The sequence below is a fragment of the Stenella coeruleoalba genome (assembly GCF_951394435.1).
Source record: "Stenella coeruleoalba genome assembly, chromosome: 9".
In the NCBI taxonomy this organism is placed as follows: Eukaryota; Metazoa; Chordata; class Mammalia; order Artiodactyla; family Delphinidae; genus Stenella; species Stenella coeruleoalba.
The window spans coordinates 65,601,140-65,613,730 of NC_137155.1; the positions used below are offsets into that span (position 1 = coordinate 65,601,140).

General features: G+C 38.7%; 1 protein-coding gene across 16 annotated transcripts in view; it reads left to right on the plus strand.

The window, feature by feature from the left end:
* DNAJB9 (DnaJ heat shock protein family (Hsp40) member B9) overlaps positions 1 to 12,591 on the plus strand; it is a 714,883-nt gene that overhangs the window by 165,687 nt on the left and 536,605 nt on the right. For 12 of the 16 annotated variants that reach the window (XR_013829610.1, XR_013829611.1, XR_013829612.1 and 9 more), the window contains 2 exons: positions 1,302 to 1,465; positions 1,581 to 1,741. The gene's annotated coding sequence lies outside the window, so the exon portion shown is untranslated. Of the gene's footprint in view, positions 1 to 21; positions 194 to 1,301; positions 1,466 to 1,580; positions 1,742 to 12,591 lie in introns of all 16 variants that reach the window. The other 4 variants (XR_013829608.1, XR_013829609.1, XR_013829617.1 and 1 more) reach the window with 4 other exon arrangements.

The following is a 12,591-nucleotide window of genomic DNA, read 5'->3' on the forward strand; positions in this document are numbered from 1 at the left end:
TCCTTCTTTGCATGAACACAGTTATAAAATGAAAATTTTTATACTAAGGATTTATGATAAGTGCTGGGGATATATGACTGGTGAAGAAAATGACAAGTTCCTGACCTCTCTGAGCCAGTGGGAAGTACAGCCAATGGAATAAGCATTTTTGTAAAGTTCAAGGGCTGTAACCAAGGAAGCACAGGATATTATGGTAAGAACAGATAAGAAACATGTTACTTTATCAGTGAATGTTTCTAAGAATGTGTCATTTAAGTTCACTCACTATTTTGTCATTTTGTTCTTTCTTGCCCAGTCCTGTTCTATTGAGGATCAAGACAGATAAACTTGCAGGGCTCATAGAACCTACATTCTATTGAAAAGGTAGAGACAGAGAAAACAGACAACAGAGGAAATGAATAGGATATGTTTCAGATAATGATGAATGCTATGTAGAAAAGCAGGGTGATTCATTCATTCGTTATATTAAAATTTAATGAGTGCCTAGTATTTTCTTGGCACTGCTGTAAGTGCTGAGCATACAGTCTCTTCTCCTGCAGTTTACATTTATTTTTATTAGGGGAGAGAAATAATACGCAGGCAAAAATGTGTAGTAGGAGGTCAGATAGTGATAAGGATTATAAACTGAAATGATAAAAGAGAAAGAGAAAGAGAAAGAGAAAGTGTGTGGAGAGGTCTGGTTTTTTTTTAACATCTTTATTGGAGTATAATTGCTTTACAATGGTGTGTTAGTTTCTGCTGTATAACAAAGTGATTCAGCTATACATATACATATCTCCCCATATCTCCTCCCTCTTGTGTCTCCCTCCCACCCTCCCTATCCCACCCCTCTAGGTGGTCACAAAGCACCGAGCTGATCTCCCTGTGCTATGGTGGCTGCTTCCCACTAGCTATCTATTTTACATTTGGTAGTATATATAAGTCCATGCCACTCTCTCACTTCATCCCAGCTTACCCTTCCCCCTCCCCATGTCCTCAAGTCCATTCTCTACATCTGCGTCTTTATTCCTGTCCTGCCCCTAGGTTCTTCAGAACCATTTTTTTTTCAGATTCCGTATATATGTGTTAGCATACAGTATTTATTTTTCTGTTTCTGACTTACTTCACTCTGTATGACAGTCTCTAGGTCCATCCACCTCACTACAAATAACTCAGTTTCGTTTTTTTTTTATGGCTGAGTGAGAGGTCTATTTTTGATAGATGCTGGTGAGGGAAATATCCCAAGGCAGTGAGAATTGAGCAGAATTTTGAATGAAGTGAGGCACCAACTCATGTAAATATCTGGGAAAATTTTGTTCCAGGTAGAGGAAGCTACAAGTGAAAAGATTGTGAGGCCAAGAACATGCAAAATATGTTCAAGGAACAGCAAGAAATCTGGCATGGCTGGAGCAGAGAGAAGCACTGATAGAGAGCAGCTGAGGATGGAGGGAGCCAGAGGTCAGACCACGAAGCTTTGTAGATCATGGTGAGGAGGATTTTGTTCTAAATGTGATCAGAAGCCACTGGAGGATTTGAGCAGGGAGTGAGGTGGTCTGGTTTATGTTTTAAAAAGATCACTGTGATTTTGTTCCTTTTGTCAGTTTATATGAGCTTGAGGGTGACTTTAGCTTGGTTCATCTGAGAAGGATATTTGAGCTGGATACCAAAGCTGTGATCTGAAGGACAAGAAGAACTTACCCAGACATTGAGGAGAAGTCATCGTGCTGTATGTAAAGACACTAATGAGAGCTGAAGTCTGAAGGTGAGTGAAGCATGTCCTGTTCAAGGATCTGGGAAATGTTCATTTGGGCTGAAGTCCAGAGTACAAAGGCAGGACTGTGAAAGAGGAGATTGAAAATGTATAGTGGTGAGGGAGGAGTTTTGATTTTATCCTAAAGATAATGGACTGTTTTGAAGACTTTTAGGTAGGGGAATATCAGAGCAGTTCTGTATTTTGAATGGTTTTCTTTGGCTGTTGGAGAGGAACTGGAGATGGGAGATCAGGTAGGAAGAAGGTGCAGAAGTAGCTCAGGTGAAGGGATGGATTATGGTCAGACTTCGTGTGAACATTTCTTGGAGCCGCTATTAATTTTGGAAAACTGTGATTGTTGAATAGGTCTTGCCTATACGGAATCAATCCAGCATCTTGGAACATCCACCAATTTATCTTAGATTTTTCTCTTGTCACACAGGACAAATTTAATTCTGTTTCTATATGACAGTCCTTCATATTTTTGAAGGCAGCCATTAGTGTCTCCTTTTTCCATATTTCTTTCCATCATGTGGGAGTTTTTTCTTGTGCGTGAATGTCGCAAATTTCTTCAACTCGTGAGAGTTGAGTGTGCCCCACGTGACACAGCTTTTTGTTCCTTCTCAATATTCTGTTCAGTTTTATCTTGATCGATTCTTGTCGGTTAGTGACCCTTTCAGGGTGTGCTACCCTACTTTTACCAGCATAGTAAAGGGGGCAATTATTTCTTCCCTTTTTATGATCATTATATTTTACAAATAATAACTATTCTCAAAAATAATAAAATAATAAGTTCTCAGAGACTTTTCTAGTGCTTGTACAATACTACTGAGCTTCTCAGTCAACTAAAATCCTCATTTTCTTTTCAATTATGTTACCATTAAACTTGAGTCTGGCTGTGTGATAAATAGATGCAGGGCACCAGGGTAGACATGGTGTCCAAAAGGTGGCTTTTATACAATATAATCAGATGAGAGAAGGTAGAAGCTTTATCTAGGGTATTAACAATAGAAATGGAGAAAAAGTGGTTGAATTCTATATACATTTTGAAGGAAAATCCAGTCCATATTTTGTGTCCCCTGGAAAATGGAAGTAATCAATGGTATGAAGTGTCTGTCTTTGCTGTATTGTCTCAGGTGACTGGCTCATATTCAGTCCCTATCACATGGTTCAAGTCGAAACCTTTAATTTTGTGCATATTTTACATGTACTATTATACATGACTACAGTTTTCAGAATAATTGACTCCTGTGATAGGCTGCAAGTATGTAACTTTAAAATACCAGGTATATGGTTAGATTTTATTTCATTTCACCTTTGTTTTATTGATCTAAAATATGTCATATTATGAGACTATTACTGTCAACTTCAAATTTCATTAAATCACTCATATTATAATAGAAGACACTGAGGGGCTGGCTGTGCTTTGTGTCTTTTATAGGATTCATAGGAAATGTCATTACGATTATGTCTTTTTGCTAAATGGGATTTGTAAGAACTGCTTCACATTTATAGAGAAGATGACAGCCCCCTCCCATCTGAGACTTAACCTCTCAGCTCCATTCAAAGTGCCTATGAATCCTGGCACTTTTGCTCCACAGATACTCATTTCTTTAATGCACTGTGATCTCAGAATTTGGTGTTCTATCTGCAAGTCCTGGTGAGACAATGTCAGCTTGTCTTGTGCCAATTCATCTACACATTGAATGACAGCTTTGCTGTCTCTGAATGGTAGCAGGATGAGAGGTCATTCTACCTGGCTGTGCTGCCAACTGAAATGCTTAGTGTGTTTTCAAATTTGGGGTTATTAGAGCGAAAGAAACTTTATAAATTACCTTGTCTGTTCTCTTACCTCATAAATGTGGAAAATGAGAGTAGAATAGCTAAGAAGAAAATGCTCTTTCTTTTTCTCTCTTTTCAACCATTATTACAGACAAGGAGATGTACCTTAAAAAAGCCATTATCTGGAGTTGAATACTTTAACAAGAAATCTTGTCAAAATATGATAGCAGTCATTCTGGGGTCAAAGTCATGGTGTCCGAAATATGGCATGTGAAATTATCTTCAGAGCAACAGCCTGAGGAACAGCTAAGGGATGTGTCCCTTGTAGGTGGATATGTCTCCATCTTAACCTGAACAACACTCATATTAAAGAGAGAAGAAAGTAGTTCCTTGTTTCTTCTTGGAGGGCAAATCATTTTAGCTACTCGGAATTATTTTTAAAGGGCTATCCTATTAATAACAGTCAATAAAAGTCTGGGGGATAAAAGCAAGATTAGTAACCAGTTAATGCAAGGGGAAGATAGTGTGTAATAACATCTTTCTCCAGTGGGATACTGACACTTAAACTCACATCATGCCTTAAAGCAGTTCATACATGCCTTCTTTTTAGTCACCAGCTGAGCACTGGTTTTATTTTCTCAGATATTTCTAAGCTGTGAGAAGTTGCTGCCTAAAAGGAAATCTAGGGGCTGTTCTTAGGATGAGGTGAAAATTGATTCTGAGAGGGAAAACAATGGATATTCTCTATAATAGGGTGAGTGGTTTGGGCAAAGAGATTCTCTGAGGGCTCCTTTATGATTGAACCAAAGCTTATCTACAGACCAACTTTGCTTTCGAAACCAAGATATTATAGAAAGAGAGGTGGAGCGAAACAACAAACCTTTTTCAGTATCTGGGACTTCAATTCCTGGTTTTTTATATCTTAAAACCCACATTTCTTGGTCAAGGTTTAAATCTCTTTCTAGGGACTTCCGTGGTGGTCCAGTGGTAAAGAAGCTGCCTTCCAGTGCAGGGGACGTGGGTTCAATCCCTGTTCGGGGAACTAAGATCCCACATGCTGTTGGGCAACTAAGCCCACATGCCACATCTACCGAGCTCGCACTTCTCAAGGAGAGAGCCCGCATGCCGCAAACTACAGAGCCCACGCGCCACAATTACAGAGCCCACCCACCCTGGAGCCTGCGCGCCACAACTAGAGAGAGAAAACCCGCACGCCACAACTAGAGAGAAGCCTGCGCACCACAATGAAGAGCCCACACTACGACGAAAGATCCCGCGTGCCGCAACTAAGACCCAACGCAGCCAAAAAAAAGAAAGAAAGAAAGAAAGAAAATAAATCTCTTTCTGAAATAGTCCTTTTCACAGTTCTACCTGCATGCTGTCCCTGCAGTGTGGGCCTCTTGTTGCATGCTTCATGGTGCATGTACAGACTTCTAGACAAAGAGAGAGGCTCAGAGAGAGACACTGAAGCAGACGTCTGAGACAATTTTCACCATTTGTCCTTGAACCTCGTGGACAGTGTTGTATATTCCCGCGGGAGTGTGTGTTTATGGGGAATATTGCCTACAAGATGGTGTATCACTATACTGTGTACGTGGGAGAACATCTTAGAAGAAAATAAAATTCTCTGCTCTTCATGATGCTCAGGCTTAAGGGAGAGTGTGAGGGTGTGCGTAGGAGAGAGATGGAATGAAGAGGGATAATAAGAAACAGGGAGACCAAATAGTTAATTGCTTCCCAAAGTGTGATTAAATGGGTCGCCAGAATTTGAAGCATCTGCAAAGGATGAAGTAATTTGTTAATAATGAAGATTCTAGGGCTTCCCTGGTGGTGCAGTGGTTAAGAATCTGCCCGCCAACGCAGGGGACACAGGTTCAAGCCCTGGTCCAGGAAGATCCTACATGCCACAGAGCAACTAAGCCCGTTGGCCACAGCTACTGAGCCCGCATGCCACAGCTACTGAGCCCGCGTGCCACAACTACTGAGCACATGCACCTAGAGCCTGTGCTTCGCAACAAGAGAAGCTACCGCAATGAGAAGCCTGCACAGCACAACTAAGAGTAGCCCCCGTGCAGCAACAAAGACCCAGCACAGCCAAAAATAAATAAATAAAATAAATAAATTTATAAAAAAAAAAAACGATTCCAGGCAACCAAACAGTATTTCTGAGTAAGGGGCATAAAAATCTGCATTTTTTTAACATGCACATCAAGTGGTCCTTATATAAAAAAGTTTTAGAATCATTGAGTTTGGAAGTTAATATAATTGTGAAGGTGAGAGTTGAGGCCATAGATCAAGAGAGGATAAAAGAAATATTTGGTTGGTAAAATATACAGAACTTGATAATTGTGTGGCAGCGTGAAGAGAGGTGAATCTAGGATGATTCTCACAGGTGTTTGGTTACCTGGTAGATGATTGTATCATTACTCTGATTAACTGGAACCTAGAAAAAAGGACTAGGTTTGAGAAGGTGGATGAGAAACTTTGGGCTTTGATTATGAGTTTAAAGTGTTTATGAGGCAACTTAAAATTTTTTTTGCAGTAGAGATAACCATATAGACTTGTAGTTTGGTGGAGCAATCTGAGTTAGAAAGATAGATTTAGTGGTTATCAGAATACAAGAGCAAGTTGAATCTATTGGCATGACTGAGATTTCCCAAAGAGAAAATGTATCAGGAGAGAAAGCCTGGGGTGGAGTCAAGACCCAGGGACCATTGCTAACAGGATCATGTGATCAGGAAGCTGGCTGTTGAATTCCTTTCTTCAGAGATAGAAGACTTCTGACAGGTTGATAAGGCTCATTACATGATCTTAAAAGAGGAATATCAAAGAGGAGTGAAGGTAAAGGCAACAACAGTTGCCCAGGTCAAGAGATTAAGAGGCTGTCCATTTATATTAGTGTCCCTCTGGATAAAAGCTGGATGTAATTTAAATGATCTAGATGGTAACATCTGCAACGTATGTGCAGTGAATTGAAGTGGCACCACTAGATAGGGGAGAAGTTAGAGTTGTTTGACGGTATGAAAATAAAAGGAGGAATGTTTTCTTTTCACACTTGAGTGGAGTGAATTAATATGGAAGTGCCAGTGGGATGCCAAAAAAATGTGTATGCCATCTCCTTCTCCTGGTGTATGTGGGTCATCAGCATGTGGGCATCTTCCATCCAGAAGAGTTGGAAGAAAAGCCCTATCCTAAGAGAAGACTTCTGTTTTTATTTAAGCACGAGAATGGGAAGAACATCCAGTAAAGCCACTGAGGATGCAGAAGAGTGTGATGGAATTGGGAGCTCCAGTATTGGAAAGAATTGAGAGGGAGGTTAGCTGTGAGGTAATGAGAGATAGAGAAATGGTGAAGGGAAGGGGGTGGGGGCGGTTCTGGGGTATGGACACAGGTGATGAGCATGCAGGAGAGGAAAGATTACCAGAGGGGTGCTAGAAAATATCTCTACCTGTAGAGTTAGAGAGACAACACCTTTGTACACCAAGATATTTACATGTTTTTCAAGACCGTATATGGAATTGTGCCAAAGTATTTTGTGTATAAAATAAGTAGAGTTCAAAGGAGGACCAGAATGTGCTGAGAAGTGGCAGTGGAAAGATCATTGAATGGAGTGGGGCATGAATCAATTAGGTTAATTTATATGAAGCACCCTGAAAACTGGAAAGTGTAATATAAAACTGAGGTGGGGAGACGCAAGAGGGAAGAGATATGGGAACATATGTATATGTATAACTGATTCACTTTGTTATAAAGCAGAAACTAACACACCATTGTAAAGCAATTATACCCCAACAAAGATGTTAAAAAAAAAAACCAAAAAACTATGAGGTGGTATAGCCAGGGCAATGATCTGGAAGTTTCCAAAGTCTTTTAATAAACTTGCTGCATCAGGATCTTCTGAGGTGCTTTTGAAATTTTGGATGCCTGGGCCCTACACTCAGTTTACTAGATCAGGTTCCCTGATACTGAGCCCAGGTGATCTCTTTTGTCTTTTTTTACAGCTCTCATTTCTGATATATACTTTAGTATTATACACCTACTTGAGTATTGATATTATAGTTCAACTTAGATGACAATAAACGTGTATGTGAATGGTAAAAAAATTAAAAGATCACAATGAATGAATAAATCTCATGAATGAAATTAACAAATAGTGAACAGTTGGTTGGAAAATCATAAAAGTTGTTTAATTTCAGAATTTTAATTTGAAGGCAATGAAATACCACTAAATTATTTTGAGCAAGTAGTGATACTGTGAATTTTAAGAGAATTATTGTGGTTTCTGTAAATAACATTTACTAATAAACTTCCAGTGGCTCAGAATTATTCTATTCATGTATTTGAAAATATATTTAGAATAACAAGGGAATTCCCTGGTGGTCCAGTGGTTAGGACTTTGTGCTTCCACTGCAGGGGGCACAGGTTCAATTCCTGGTTGGGGAACTAAGGTCCAGCATGCCTTGTGGCACAGCCAAAAAAAAAATAAAAATAAACAGAATAACAAGATTTTAAATGAAGTTTAGCCCAAGTTTTGTTAAAAATGAAACATCTAATCTATAATCCTCTGAGCATTATGTTTGTCTGATATTGAGAAATCAGACATTCTTATTTTAATGTACATGGCTATATTTATATGAATAAGAAATTTAAGTGGAAAATCATTAGGCTTTGCTGTATTATTGATTTCTAGTTTCTCTAGTGAATTAAAAGTTACTGATTTTTAAACTCAGAAATAAAACCTCATATATCAGTGTTTTTTCTACTAAAAAATGATTATCTTTAGTTTTGCCTTTCAGACTAATGAATTCCTTGTAGTTTGGTAAAAGAATTAAAAATCATAATTTGGTGAATTAAAAATAGTGTATTTTTTCATTTCCCTTGGGCATATAGAGTGACTTATTTTATGATTTGCTAAAGTTGTAGACGTTTTCTGATCTTTTCTAAAGCAAAAATTGTGTGCCACCTTTGCAAACTTTTCCTTATATTTGGATCTGTCTAAAGCTACTTTTAAGAAATATATAATTCTGATCAAGAATTCTGTTTCTCCCTGAAAAACTTCCTTCTATATCTGATTTGGATGACATGATGGTGATTATCTTTGTTCCTACTTAGATATGTTGAAATTGCCTCAAGGCTTTGAAGTTCTGAGATTTAAAGAAAAGATGAAATACAAATATGTATGTGCTATTTTCATATGGAAATAATATTCTGAATGAGAAGTAACTTCTTTGTTGGCATACACTGGGTCTTACAGAATAAATTAAAAAGCACTTGGAAGACAGGCTCCATGCTTTTTCTTATAACTTCACTAAGATACATTATTAAATTAGTAGACACCAAAACTTCTAGGATTTTAAAGAGTAATTGATATTTTCATTAAATTTTAGCACTTAAAAATTTGAGGATTTTGTTTATTTCTGTGTTTGAAGTATGTCTATTTCATTCTTGAGTTCCACTGTTCTTTTTTATAAGTAGCTTTATATTTTATTATTTTTGATTATTATTTCTGATTATTAAAGTTATACATTTTCATAGTAAAAAAAATCAAGTAATATAGAAAGGTAGAGTGAAAATTACTTATAACCTCCCCACTCAGACTGAACCACTATTTAACCTTTTAGTATATATCCTTTCATACTTTTTCCTGTCTGTATGAATCTCTTTGGGTGTAACTCAATGTGTATATCTCAGACCATTCTGTGGGTGTCTGCTTTTCTCCACTCTGTCTGTAAGGGGTTCCCTACCTGTCTTATTTTAGCTTCTGGCCCCTCATCTTTTCTCTGTCACACACATTCTCATTGTCTTTCACATTCTCTGTATGTGGATTCATACATATGAAGTGTGTGAGTGAGTCTCTATATATGGGTAAATGTATGTGTATATGTATGTCAAAATAGCACCGTTAGATGCATGCTGCCTTGTAATTAAAAAAAAAAACTTTTCTATAACAATAAATATAGATACAAAGCTCCATTTTTGATGACTGAATGGTATCCTAGAGTGTAGTGTGGGCTAGATTTAATTTATTTATCCAATCCTTTCGAACAATTTCTTTTGGACATTTAGGTTGTTTCCAAATTTTTTTGTTACCATATTTAGTCCTTTTAAGTGCACATTTTTACATATTTGTACAATCATTTCTTAGTAACTGAAATGTTACTATTAACTGTTACTAATAACCCAATTGTAAATATCTTTAATTAGATGTTCTAAATTATGTAAACTTAGAAATTCACTATTAGGCTAAGCTCAATACAGTTTTTATTTCTTGGGAAAGGTCAGTTTTCTTTAAATAATAAAATATTACAAGATATTGCTAGCAACTATTGGTGGGATGTGGCTTTATATTGTTAGACATTTCTAACTGTATTTTCTGATGGGTATGTCCTGAGCTCTCTTCTCCATGACTGACAGAAGGAGTGTTTTGAGAAAAGCAGTTAAGGTTATAGCTGTTGTTTGTGATCCAAAGAGCAGAATCAAGCTACACATTCACAGACTAGGAATGAAAATCACCACCCTGCCCTAACCACTTGGATCAATTGTATTCTTTTCTCAACAACAGCAGGCCTCCTTTTGAGTTTTGCCTCCCTTTTCTTTTTTTTTTTTTTTTTTTTGCGGTACGCGGGCCTCTCACTGTTGTGGCCTCTCCCATTGCAGAGCACAGGCTCCAGACGCGCAGGCTCAGCGGCCATGGCTCACGGGCCCAGTTGCTCCGCGGCATGTGGGATCTTCCCGGACCGGGGCACGAACCCGCATCCCCTGCGTTGGCAGGTGGACTCTCAACCACTGCGCCACCAGGGAAGCCCTTGCCTCCCTTTTCTTTAGTTCTTTGTCTAAATAAGCTCTAAGCTGCTTGAGACATGAGCTTTGTTTTCATTGTGTTGTTTTGTAAAATGCCATATGCACATATGACATTTTGTAGATAATAAAACAGCAACGATTATAGGCTGTTGGTAGTCCTCTGCTGATATCCCAGCTGGTAACAATACACTAAGATATCACTTGACATTCTATTGAGTTAACAGAAACTTGTGTTGATTTTTACTGCTGTTAAGAGCAGGGTGAATATTGATTTTAATCAGAAAGAGCAGGGAGAAATTGCTTTGACATGTGTCTTTTACTTGATCTTTGAGAATGTCATGAAAAAATGAAAAGAGTAAATAGTAACCTATGTGAGGTTCTTTCAAAAGAGCTGAAAGGTTGTTTGAAAATAGTGACCCAAGGATAGAGATTTAGTTTCAGAAATGAAATGTTTAATCAGCCATCTCAGAGTAATCTCTTACATGACAAAATGAAGCCTTTCTTTGGAATATTAAATAATTGCAGTTTTAGTCACACTGCGATTGAAATATAAAGAAACATGGCTTAATTTGTTAACCATTTTAATATTTATGGAGCTATTCATTCAACAAATATACAGTGATCACCTACATTAAGGCTGTTGTTGTCCTAGGTCCTGGGGTCACACTAGAGAGCAAAGCAAAGTCCTTGCTTTAATGGAGTTTGTTTTCTAGAGGAGGAATAGATAACAATTAAAAATGATGTAGTATGTCAAGTGGCAATAAGTACTGTGCAGAAAAAAACAGAGCAGGTTGGGGAGTGTGGATGGTAGTAGCCATTTTCGTATTGCAGTTGGGGAAGCCAACCTGGAGACCTAAAGAAGGGGTGAATGAGCCATATCCGCATTTGTTGAAAGAATATTTCAGGCAGAAGGAAGAGCAAGGGCAAGTGTCCTGCGGCAGGAGCATGCTCCAGAGACAGCAGGGAGGCCTCTGTGTCCAGGAGATTAGCAGATATGAGCAAGGAAGTGGGAAGATGTAGGTCTTACAGGGCCTTGGGGGCCATTATATGCCTTTGGCTTTTACTCTTGAGTGGGATGGAAGTCAATAGAAAGTCATAAAAACAAAAGTGACCTGATCTTATTTTCTTGTGAAGGGATTAGTCTGGATGCTATAAGAATAACTGTCAAGGTGCCGAAATGGAGAAGCACTGTAGTAATAAGCTAGGTCATATCCAGGCAATGGGCGATGATGGTTTGGATCAGGGTAATAGCAATAGAGGATGTGGAAAGTGATTCGATTTTTGCCATGTTTTAGAGACAGGGGTGACAGAATATACTGATATATTGGATGTTGGGTATGAAATAAAGCAAGTAAAGATGTTTTCAAGGTTTTTGGCCTGAGCAACTCAGAAGGGTAAGGCTGCAGAAAAGAGAGTTTGGTAGGGAACTTGGCAGTTTGTTTTGGGATAAATCCAGTTTGGACATTAGAGATTAGTATTTAGTTCCAAGAAAAAAGGTCATAGCTGGACATGTAGATTTGGGAGTTGTCAACATGAAATTGGTATTTAATACCATTACAGACAGGAAGCTGGAAGAGATCATTTAGGGAGTAATTTAGATAGAGAAGTTCTGAGAGCTGAGGCCTTGGGTGTTTCCAGAGTTAGAGGTTGGAGGAATCTGCGGTGAATGCTGAGGAGGAGTGAGATAGTGAGGTACAAGGGAACCTAAAGAGTGGTCTTTCAGGGGCCAAGTGAAGTAACTGCTTCAGGGAGGAGGGAGGGGTGAGTGGAATCAAAAGCCATTGATAGGTCTATTAAATAAGGACAGAAGTTGGCAACTGGGCGTCATTGTTGACCATCTTGTGAGTTGTTCAGAAGAATAGAAAAGGCTTTCTGGAGAGGGTCCAAAAGAGAACAAGAAGATAAAAAACAGAAGCAACAGTATGGGTAACTATTGAGGAATTTGCTGTAAACAGGAGAATGGTAGTGTTGTCCCAGCCATGTTGAACAGATGGCCAGACAGCATACGTGCCAGGCTTGCTGGAGCAGTGTTTATTGGGGGAGAACTCCTAGGGGCAGGACCAGTATCAGGACATGAACCCACACTGCCCATTGCCTTTAGGGAAGTACACACATATCTAGCAGGGCTGAGTGTCAGACTCCAGGAGAGGAACTTTGACATTAGGCTGTAGGGCTTTAAAGCTGTACCAGCTCCTCTCTTGATGTGAGTAGGGCTGCCGTGATATTTTCATTTCAGCCCAGTTCCTTCAACCCCTGCCTCAACTGCTCACAGGGCTGAG